Consider the following 11,839-nt stretch of genomic DNA (forward strand, 5'->3'; position numbering starts at 1 on the left):
AATATAATTTTCCATATTTATCATGGCAAGTCAGTAATAAGAAAGACAAATATAACAGGATTGGCTGTTCTCCTTGTCATCTCAGTCTGTTCTTTCTCACTGAGCTCATGTGCTTGCGAAACGAAAAAACACTTGAACTTGGATTTTGTCAGAATTTGTCACAGCGACCTTGCTATACACTGAGCAAAATCTCTTCAACAAGACTGACAGACTGGAAAATGAAAATTAATTAATTCCTTAAGGGTTGGTTTCTCATTGGGCATTGTGTGTCAGTGGCACCTTGGTCTGAGGTTCTTGAGGGCATTAGTGCAGAGCTGCTCTGCCCTGTGGGATAATGAGTGTGTGGATTATTTTGGTGTGGATAATGAGACAGAACTTAGCTGCCCTCCTGTCTTTCCTCTTTCTCCTTTGGATGCTGTGCATGTATGATGGGGCACTGATGGAAGCGTCTCTATTCCCCAGCTGTCTTAGGGGAATATCTAAAGCAAAAAACCAGTGTGGTCTTCCTCCTTCATACAGCCAAAGAATGACATGTTCCCTGATGGTCTGAAATCTGTCAACAACCCAGAATAGTTCTACTTTCACTCAGAAACCAGGGTTTTCAAGGAGGAAAATACACACTCACCCACTGAAGGCTGCTGCTTTTACAGGTGCTGCTGGAATGGCCAAAGGACAAACAGTTATTCCTCTGCACCCATGGTGGTCTCTGCAAAGCCTCTCCTGATGTAATTGCTGGGCTGCACCTTCCCAAAAGACACATTGCTCCCACTTCCATCACTCCCACTTTTCCATTCATCCAAGCTTGGCAACCCTCTAAGCAACAAGTCCTCCTTGGTATTATAAACGTCATGTGCAAGAGAAACTTCTTTTCTCACCAAATAACCACTCAGGCTGTCATGCCAGGAGGGGGGCATGCAGATCTAGAATGGCTGGGGTTGGAAGGAACCTTAAAGATCATCCAGTTCCACACTTCTGTCATGGGCAGGGACACTTCCCACTATCCCAGCTTGCTCAGAGCCCCATCCAGCCTGGCCTTGGACACCGCCAGGGATGGGGCAGCCACAGCTGCTCTGGGCAACCTGTGCCAGGGCCTCAGCACCCTCACAGCAAAGGATTTCTTCTCAAAATCCCATCTAAACCCTCAGTGGGAATCCATTTCCCCCTGTCCTGTCACTCCAGGCCCTTGTCAACAGTCTCTCTCCATTAGCAGTCCCAGGATAGCCTCCATAGAAAGGAGTGCAATACAGATCTGCCCATGTTTTAGCCATCCCTCATTTCAAAGAACATCCTCTATTTTGTTTTCCTTATTTCCTTTCTTTGCACTGTTTTCTCTCCTCTTCATTTTATTACATTCTTGTAACCATACTCAAATTTGCTGTGAGAAGTCATACAGGAATAAAAACAACATTCAGGATCATTCTTTTATATTATCTGAAGAGGACCAACTAATTTTTGATGACATAAGGCATTGAATACAGTTTTCCCCTCCATTTCTCAACACTAGCCTCAAAGCAAAAGAAACTCACTAGGATTCTTACTAAGTTTTAGTCATGCTACAATGAAGTAAAAAGGAGTACATAAAATGTTTCAGCTATAAATTTAAAGTAGATTTTTTTAAGTTTGAAGGAAAGATTTATCCTTGTAACTAATTTTTTTTTTCATTACCCACTTCACAAAGACGTTTAATTAAAGGAGCTAAGTGCAATTGTACATAAATTCCTTATGGATGTGATCACTGCCCATGATCATCATACAGACAATATCTTTACCAAATTTCTAAATTTGCCAACATCTCTGTGAAGTAGAATAGTATTAGTGGTAAAGGAAATTAAAGAGCTTTCCCTGCAAAGAAAACCCCCTGCATCATGGAGTAGAAAGAGGATTCATTCCATCTTAGCTAAACATTCAAGGTAAACAAATTTCCCTGTGGAAGCACTCCTGTCTTTTTATTGGCTTTTCCTGAGAAGGAGCCTGTTCCAGTAACGTAGACTAGATATCCCAAACTTTTACATCCCTAGAATTAGATTAGATTAATTCTACTCTTTATAGCACTTACTCTGCTACTCCTGCACTTCAGTCTTCCTGACCCGAGCGAGGGCAAAAAGCACAGAGGAGCAATGAACCGAGCTGTCTCAGTGCTGTGCTGTGGCACCAATCCAGGCTTGAGCAGTGCCACAGGGAACATCCAATGCTGCCACTGCAGGCTGAACCAGGGAAGATAAATACCAAATTCCCAAAGTGAGTGGTGTTGACAGAAAACTTCTTAAACCAATTCTGTTCTATTTGTTCTAATAAAGCATAGGAAGCATGCTTTTTGCCTTTTGCAAGATCAGTGCAAAGGGAATGGGTGATTTAAGGTTTTGCATACATTTACTTGGGCAAAGAACCCACCAGATGAACCAATCAGTCCAAGGCTGATAGAAATAGAAAAGCCAGTCATGAGGTCTGGCTCCTTTAGAATGTTTCTTCCACAGAGGAGTGCAAAAGCATGGGATATGATAACATCAAGATTCTAACATTTAAGTTAGCTGCTAGTAAATTGGCTCTTTAAAGTTTATTAACAATTCCTATCACACTTAAGATCTGCTCTTTCTTCTAGCAAACAAGAAAAAAAATACAACAGTGTTTGTTCTAAATGTGCTCAAAAGCTGGGTAAGAATCATGAATGCAGTTTTACATAGGAGAGAATTAAGGCGCTGTGTTGCTAAGGATGTAATTGCTAGAACCTTTTGAGATAATTCCTAACATCTGAGTAAGTGTCCTTAATTGAATTCAAATAGAATTTGGGGACATGGGGATTTTCCAAACAGCTCTCTGACTGTATAAAGCCAAAAGGACCCCAGCAACACCATCATTTCTAGAAAACAGACTGGGCAAAGAAATGACAGCCCAGAAATCAGTGCTCCAACTGATTTCTCTAATGCATCAATCTGTTCTCAGGACTATTCCAAGAACAGAAAATATGGTTATTCCTGGACTCACAAACTGAAGAGGAATCACATGAGAAGCAGGAATTGGACACAAACCAGATAAACTGATTTAAATTGAGTGGGGTGCACAGATGAAATGTAGGTCTAGGTAAGCTTGTTGAAATGTAAGTCATAGGCAGGAAAAAAACCCCCAAAATTTGATAGGCAAACTTATCATAGGATCATAGAATATCCTGTGTTGGAAGGGACCCACAAGGATCATCAGTCCAATCCCTGGCCCTGCACAGACACTCCAACAATCCCACCCTGTGCATCCCTGAGAGTTGTCCAAACACTCCTGGAGCTCTGGCAGCCTTGGGGCCGTGACCATCCCTGGGGAGCCTGTTCAGTGCCCCAGCACCCTCTGGGGAAGAACCTTTCCCTGATATCCACCCTGATCCTCCCCTGACACAGCTCCAGCCATTCCTGGGTCCTGTCCCTGGTCACACAGAGCAGAGATCAGGACCTGCCCCTCCTCTTCTTCTTGTGAGGAAGCTGCAGAACTGCTGTGAGCTCTGACCTCAGCCTGCTCTTCTCCAGCTGAACATACCAGTGCCCTCAGCTGCTCCTTCTGTGGCTTTCTCTTCAGGCCCTTCACCATCTTCCTGTCCCTCCTTTGGACACTCTCCAACAGCTTTAGATCTTTCTTATATTGTGGCACCCAAAACCACACACAATATTCAAGGTGAGGCCAACCCAACCCAGAGAAGAGTGGGACAATCCCCTCACTGTCTGCCAGCGATACTGGGCCTGGCAAGATCACGATGGAAAAGGATTTTTGGCTTGCTTGTGAAGGTCTGAAAGCTTTGCAAGAACTTTCCTTCAAGAAAGAGCTCCATCTGTTTCTACCCATTTCCAGGTGAAATGTGGGAAGTGCCTGTGTTATCCATGTGCTGCCTCAAGTGGAAGCTGGAGGCCAATCCAGGAGAACCAAGGCCTCTCAGAACCTGTGTAGTTCATAATTACAGTTACTTAATACCTCCCCAAATCCTACTGACATCACACATTCACCTGTGTATTCAGATATGTTTCCTAAATAATGCCCTCTGAGGAGGACAACCAGGGAAATAATTTCCCAACCTCATCACTTCAGAGGGGTTACACTGTATGAAATCAGTACCTCAGCAATGAGTGACCTCTCACAGTAATTTTTCTCCAGAAAGTCACTTTAAACAGAAGCATCATGTGTCAGATTTAAACTTAGAAACACTTTGAAAAAATAACATAGGACTTTTGATTTCAGAGTAATGCAACTTACTGTAAGCATTTCTATATAGCAATTTTTTCCCTCTAAAATAAAAAATAGGCCAGCTGTCGGCAATATACATATACTTTTAAGATACCATAAAGCCTTTTACTTAAACCTAAAGGTCAATCTGAAATCTTTTTCAGAACCCTAGGTAATCTGAGATTCCATAAATTTATTATTTGCTTACTATTTATGCAGAAACCTGTAAGAACCCCCTGTAATTTAAAAATGTTAATTTCCTATCTTTGCAGCAATACTAATGATACTGCTTTCATTAAAAATTGCCATCAAAAAATCAAAGATTCATAGAGTATCCTGAGCTGGAAGGGACCCACAAGGATCACTGAAGCTCTGCACAGGACAGTCTCAAGATTCACACATCTTAATTCTACTTCTCCAAAGAAATTTAAATAATGGTTAATGCAATAAAAATATCATACGGAATTGATGGCAGATGGTACAACAGACTGAACTATCTTCTTTCTGTTTATTTTCAGTTCCTCACAACAGGTATGTCACAACCTAATACAAACATTTGTACATCAAACAATAAAAAAAAATGCCAACCATGATTACCTTAGGCTGGACTCTTTTATTTCTTCTCACTTGTAAACAAGAGTTACTGAAGAAGCTGAAATCACAGCAGCTCTCACTGCTCCTTTCTTGCTTTTCCCATAATGACAGAGCTCCGTGTTTTAAATCAGTTTCCATTAAATTGTTCTCTTTGTGAGTTAAACCTGACACTGATCCAACCTGTGCCCCTCTGTGAATAAAAGCTTGGGCTGACTGATGATTTTTAGGGTGAGCTGGCTGGAATCAAGTCCCAGGTTGTTTTATCATGTTCCCCAGCAATGACACAAATCAAACTGAGCTGAACTGGGAAGCTGATGCTCTATGAAATCTTAGAGGACTTTACACCAGCACAACATGTTTGTCAATTAGGCTCAGCAGCATTGGAAACCCATCCCTTGGGGTGCCTCATTTGCTTTGCTTTCCTTCCTTCTGTTTTTTTAATTCTCTTTCAAAGACAGAGCTGCAGCTTTAGCTCACCTGCTCTGAACATGAACTGCCTAATGAGGGTAAATCCAAGGTAATATCCAGTGTTATTGAGAATCCCAGAAGTGCCCCTGAGCACCACACTCCCAGCTCCCCCTTAGCATTCAGAACTCTGGACAATCTTAGAATAAGAGTTTCTATGTAGTCCTGTCTCTGTTTACAGCCCAATCCTCTATGGACCCCTTAGATATTTCATCAGCAAAATGCCTGCAGCTGGAGCAGCCTCAGCTTGGAATATTAAAGGAATGGACCTCAGTGGTCTTTTATTCAAGTATTCCTGGCAGACTCCATGGGGAAATATCTAATGCTTATCTTCTTTACTTTTCTTGTGGGAATAATAAAACAATTCATATTTTTTAAAAAAATGCAGAAAAAATGCAACACAAATTTTATTAAAGTGAAAGAAAAATCTTTTAAAAGCAGAGGAGCAATGCCAGCCTTAAAACAATAAAGGCACGGTAGATTTGGAATTTAAAAATAATAAATGAGATCTTTAAATCATGGCATCATAGATTGGCCTGGGTTGTAAGGGACCTTAAAGATTATCCAGTTCTAACCCCCTGCCACGGGCAGTAACACCTCCCATTATCCCAGGTTGCTCAGAACCCCATCCAGCCTGGCCTTGGACACTGCCAGGGATGGGGCAGCCACAGCTGCTCTGGGCAACCTCAGCACCATCACAGGGAACAATTTTTTCCAAATATTCAATCTAAACCTGCTCTCTGTCAGTGTGAAGCCATTCCCCCTTCTCCTGTCACTCCAGGCCCTTGTCCAGAGTCTCTCTCCATCTTTCCTGTGGGCTCCCTTCAGGCACTGCAAGGCCACAGTGAGGTCACACAAAGCCTTCTCTACTCCAGGCTGAACAACCCCAACTCCCTCAGCCTTTCCTCACAGGAGGAAAACCAGAGGAAAGCTTTCTATTGACATGTAAGTGCCAGTGAACCATTTAATAAAAAAGGCATATGACGAATGTAATCAGAACGAGGGGATAAATATGGGAATGAAGTTTGGCTGTGTAAGTGAACTACCTAATTGTTACCAGAAAAAGGAAAAATTCAACCAAACAGCACAAACAATAACAACAACTAAAAAAAAGAAGTAAGTCTGTGGCTTCCCAACATTTTGAATTTGGCTCATGAAAGAAATCACTTCTTTCTCCAAACCTCATTTCACTTATAACCTCAGTCATCACAACTGCAATTACATGGCTCCTACTAAAAAAAAAAGTAAGGATTGTACTATCCATAGGTTTTTGAGCAGAATTGTAAGGCAGGATGCAACTTCACAGGACATCCCTGTGCTTATATTTTCCTCTAGACCAGCTCTGAGTGTTTTAGATGGCTCTGTCCATCTGGGATTCTAAACAAGAATCCCAGGGATCTTGTTTAGGGAGGCCGGACAGCCTTCTGCTGTAATCTACTTTTAGCTCTTGCAAGATGTCTGCATTTAGCTGCACAGGCCAAAAGCCAGTTTTCAGGAGTGCTGCAGGCACTTGGGCATACCAGGAATGCAGGTGCATGCCTGGTGCAGTGGCTCACTGCTGTCCACTTCTTCCCACCCCCAGGCAGTGGAGAGCACTGGAAACCCCTGGGATTCAGGCTGCTGTCTGCATTTCACATGCTGTGTACTCAGATATGCCTTGAACAATGTGCTTGGCCTCCTTTTCTCCAGGCTGAACACTCCCAGTCACTCCTCACAGGACTCACTCTTTAGGTATCTATCTCAGTATCTACATACACTGAATTTTAATACAGTAATCTCAATACATTGATGATAAATGGGCCAAAATGTCCATGCCTGGCACATGTGTATTGCTGTCCTTAATTAAACAGTAGATTTCAAGTATGTATTTTGCCTCGCTTTCTCTTTGGGGAGGAGGAATTTGTCAGAAATCATCCCCCAGTGGTGTTTCAGGAGAAATATGTATTTATTGAAAGAGCTTTCCTATTATTTGTAGAAAATATTTTTAATAGTGCTCTGCTAATGTGCATTATAAATTCGCAGCATATTAAGGAGATTTCAAAGGAGAACTGTTTCATTACTGCACAAAGAATAATTAGAATTAAAGTAGAGGATCTCAAGCAGTGCCTTAAAATCTAAACAATTCTGTGAAAGTGATATTGCAGTGTCACTCTCACCACACCAGCCATGTTTTGAGGAGTGCTACCCCAGCCTTGTCTCACTTTTTGAACAACAACACTCACTTTACACCCTTTGTAAGACCTCTCTGCATGTTCAGCCACAGAGTGCAAACTAATGTCATCATCAGGACAGTAATAAATCTTATCACATGTTAACAAATGCAGAATTTGCTCATAAATCCATTTTTTCCTTTGCACAGAAGAAATGAAGAGTGCACAGAGGAGCTGCTGGCAGTATGTTCTGGGTAACATGTTTCAGGAATGATATGGATGAAAATTTGGGAGTTAGGCAGTGTTCCCACTTAGGAACAGACTGTGATGTGTGGAGGACAGAATGCTTCCCTTCAACTTCAATAACACGCTTTCCCACTCTTTTGGGAGCAGCTGGAAAAATCTGCCTCCAAATTTCTTTGGCAAGAAAGATGAATCAAAGCAAATGAGGAAAGGAGAAGGAGGAGCTGATCTCAGACAAGCTCCAAAGGGGATATAGCTCAGCAGGGAATGTGTTCTCCATTATCACTTATTACTGCAACCTCACTGTGGCAAGTGAGGGTACAGAGCACAAAGGTGATGGATGAGGAGAATCAGACTTTATTCCATACACAACCCCCCACCCAAATCAGAGATGGAAAACTCATCTCCAACTGGCCATGATTCTTCTTAAAATGATCACTTCCAAACAATTCAGAGCTACATATCTCTCCTGCTGGTTTGAATGTTTCCAGATCTTTGGCAGCTCTCCACATTTGCAGTTCCTCTGCAGGTAGCCTAACAGCAGCCAACTCTGGGTAAATATAAATCATCTGCCTTTGATTTATGGGCAAGATTCAGCCCTCCTAGAACAGGCTTTGTGCAGGTGGAAGTGCAGGTGGAATGGGTGGGAGCACCAGAACCCATCCACGTGGCAGGGAAATGAGCTTAAAAGAGTTTCAGTTAATGATCTTTCTCTCAAGCAAAACAGCTGGGCAGCCTTCCCAAAACCTGGCAGTGGTTTCATGGTTACATCTCTGTAAGGTTTTCGGCTGTTTAGGTTTGTAAGGTTTTCTGTGAGCTGTTTAGGTGGCCTGGAAAGGCCCAGGAATGGCCTTGAAGAGCCGACGCTTCAAAGGACGAGGAGAGACTTCTGATCTTGTCTCGGTCTTGGTGTTTATCAATTGTTTATCTAAAAGATTTTCTTTCAGCCCGACAGAGGTCTGCACAGCAAGTCAGCCATGGGCACACTCCCACAAGCCCCTGGGCGGTCACTTATCTTTATACCCGAAGTTACGTGTACAATATTTACCATTTCTCCCCAATACCTTCTACCCTTATTAACCGGTGCACTTCTAGTAATAACCAATCCCAAAGTGCCACCACCACCACAGAAGATGGAGGCCAAGAAGAAGAAGAAGAAGAACAGGACACGCTCCAATTCCTCCATCTTACTTCTTTAGACCCCCCTGTACAAAAATCCTAAACCCTGTGTTTTACACTTTAACTAACTTATCCCTTCACCATACACCCAGTGAATTCCTCCCAGTCCTCATACAAGTGTCATCTCCTGTGTAGGATCAAAGCCCTGCCACCAGACACTTCTGGCAGCATTCCAGGACTCCCGAGCCCCCCAAGGGTGGTCTCGGCCTCTCTGCACCTCCATCCTGAGGTGCTGAGATCCCACACATCTCCACAGCCACATGAACACAGCCAAAGGGAACATTTTTTACAAGGGAATTGAGTTCTACCTAAAATTACTGCAGGACTTCTAGATGTTATCAGAGATTATTTACAGAGATTATTTACAGGGGCATGGAGTGACAAGACACAGGGGAAAGGCTTAAAATTGAAAGAAAGTAGGTTTAGATTGCATATTATGAAGAAATTCTTTCCTGTGAGGATGGTGATGTGCATTAAAACTCTGTATTAATGCGTGTGAGGACACAGCGGGTTCATCAAAATAGTCAAAGAATCATGGAATGGCTGGGGTTGGAAGGGTCCTTAAAGCCCATCCAGTTCCACTCCCCAGCCATGGCCAGGGACCCCTTCCACTATCCCAGGTTGCTCAGAGCCTCATCCAGCCTGGCCCTGGACACTGCCAGGGATGGGGCAACCACAGCTTCTCTGGGCACCCTGTGCCTCACCACCTTCACAGGGATAGTGACTCCACCACCTTCCTGTGCTGCCCATTCCAATGTCCAATCACCCTTTCTGTGAAGAAATTCTTCCTGAAAACTGGTCAATTGCTGCATATTTTCAATACAGAGAAGCACCATAGCATTCTAAGTTCCTGGGGAGTTCCCTTTCTGCCTCTGTCTTCTGGGGTCTCTGTAGCTCTCCTAACTTTGTTGTCCTGAATGCATCCTTTTTCCTCACTTAGATATGCTGGGGAAGATCAAGGAATCCCAGAAAAAAACATAAGGCTGGAAGGAACCAGTGAGTCATCTTGTCCCACCTCCCTGCTCCAGCAGGGCCATGCCAGAGCACAGGGCACAGGATTGTGTCCAGATGGTTCTGGAATATCCCCAGTGAGGAGACTCCACACTCTCTCTGGACAATCTGTTCAGTGCTCAGTCACTGCCCAGGACAGAAGTTCTGCCTCGTGCCCAGGTGGAACCTCCTGGGCTCAGTCCCTGCCCGTTCCTCTGGTGCCATTGCTGGGCCCTGGGGCAGAGCCTGGGCCCTGCTTGGAGCCCTCCCTGCACACAGGGACACCCAGGGCTGAGGGCCCCTCTCAGCTGGGGCTCCTCTCCAGGCTGGACAGCCCCAGCTCCCTCAGCCTTTCCCTGCCACAGATGCTCCAGGCCCTGAATCATCTCTGCAGCCTCCACTGGCCCCAGTCCAGGAGCTCCCTGTCCCTGCTGTGCTGAGGAGCCCAGGACTGGACACAGCACTGCAGATGTGCCTCCCAGGGCTGGGTAAGACTTGCCCATTCTTACATTTTTGACTTACAGGCAGCTCTGCTCCTTATGAAATCATGACAGAGACTTAGAGGCAGCTGTGAACCCCACTCACAAATTGCATCAACATGACTTTAACCCAGGGAAGGGCTAATTTATGCTCAAGGAAAAATATAACAAACATCTGGAGAAGAACTGTATGTTAAGCTTATAACTGAATTAAATAATGCAAGAAATACCTAACATTATAAGTCACTGATCTGTGAAAATGCATCAGAGTGAGGCTGTGTTGTTGATAATACTTGACAAGTTAAGATGGTTAAGGCTTATTAAATTCCTAAATTTGTTTTTCTGTTCTTGATATTTTGCTCACTTGTCATCTGACCCTCTGACATGCAAACACTGCAAATACAAGTGATAGCCACATAGCTCCACTGCACTGGAATGATAACTTGATGTTATTATGCCCTCTAATGTTGAGTTCCTACATAGTTACAGACTTTGAACATTCTAAAAAATATGCACCTATCTACTAACCTTTATGCTGGGATGGGGTTCACAAGGTATTTCTGAAAGAACTGTCTGATTATAACCCTTTAGAATCTTCAGCTTAATGAATCCTGCAAATATAATAAAATGAAAGCAAGACTTACACAGACTTACTGGAAGTAAAAAAATGTGTAACATATCTCTCATCTGTTCAAGGAGGAAAACAGAAAGAGAATCTGTCATATTTGGCTCTACAAGATGGTCTATCACCAAGCAGATAAATATCATCTGGGTTTCAATCAGTTCTATTTCTTGTGATTTCTTTGTACATAGGAGTATTGTAAATGTCTCCAAGGGCTGTCAGTATGAAAAAGAATTTGGTGAAGGAATTGAAATACCTGAGCATTAAACAGAGCTTTAATACACTAAGGACCATGTAGATTCTTTTACACTTGAGGCCAGTTAAGTCCTTCCATGCTCTTATTCAGCTGAGGTTGGGAAAAATTAACCTTTAAATTCTGAGTTACATTCAAAAACAATTTCAAAAAAAAACAAACAACGGGGGAAAATACAAAAGGCAAGAAAATGAAATTTCAGTTTGTTAATATCCAAAATGTACAAGAAAAACTCATGGTCCAAGTCTTCATTTAAATGTACACAACTGTTATAAATATTGGGGGTGTGAAGACAGATTCAGCAGAGCAGAAACAGCCTCAACCCAAAAAAGTTCTTTTTTTTTCATCACATCTTTTTGGATTCTTCTCAAGAGAATACTGTCACACCTGAGTGGAGACAGAACAGAAATTCTTTGTAAGCAGCAGGACAGAGTGTTTTAAATGCAAAGAGCAGGGTTTTGTTCAGAGGGTCACCAGAAGTGGTTACATCCTGTTTTCATCTTTGTGGTTTGCACTGAAACGCTTCGAGTCTGTTGAGCTAACGAAAGTTGGACCAACAAAAGTGATTTGACATGAAAGGCAGAATAAATTTATCTGCTCAGAGCAAATGACACCAAATCCCTCTGCTAAAAATTAAAGAGCAGTTTATGGAATTCCTGATGCACTT

Source organism: Ammospiza nelsoni, chromosome 5 (genome assembly GCF_027579445.1).
Source record: "Ammospiza nelsoni isolate bAmmNel1 chromosome 5, bAmmNel1.pri, whole genome shotgun sequence".
NCBI lineage: Eukaryota > Metazoa > Chordata > Aves > Passeriformes > Passerellidae > Ammospiza > Ammospiza nelsoni.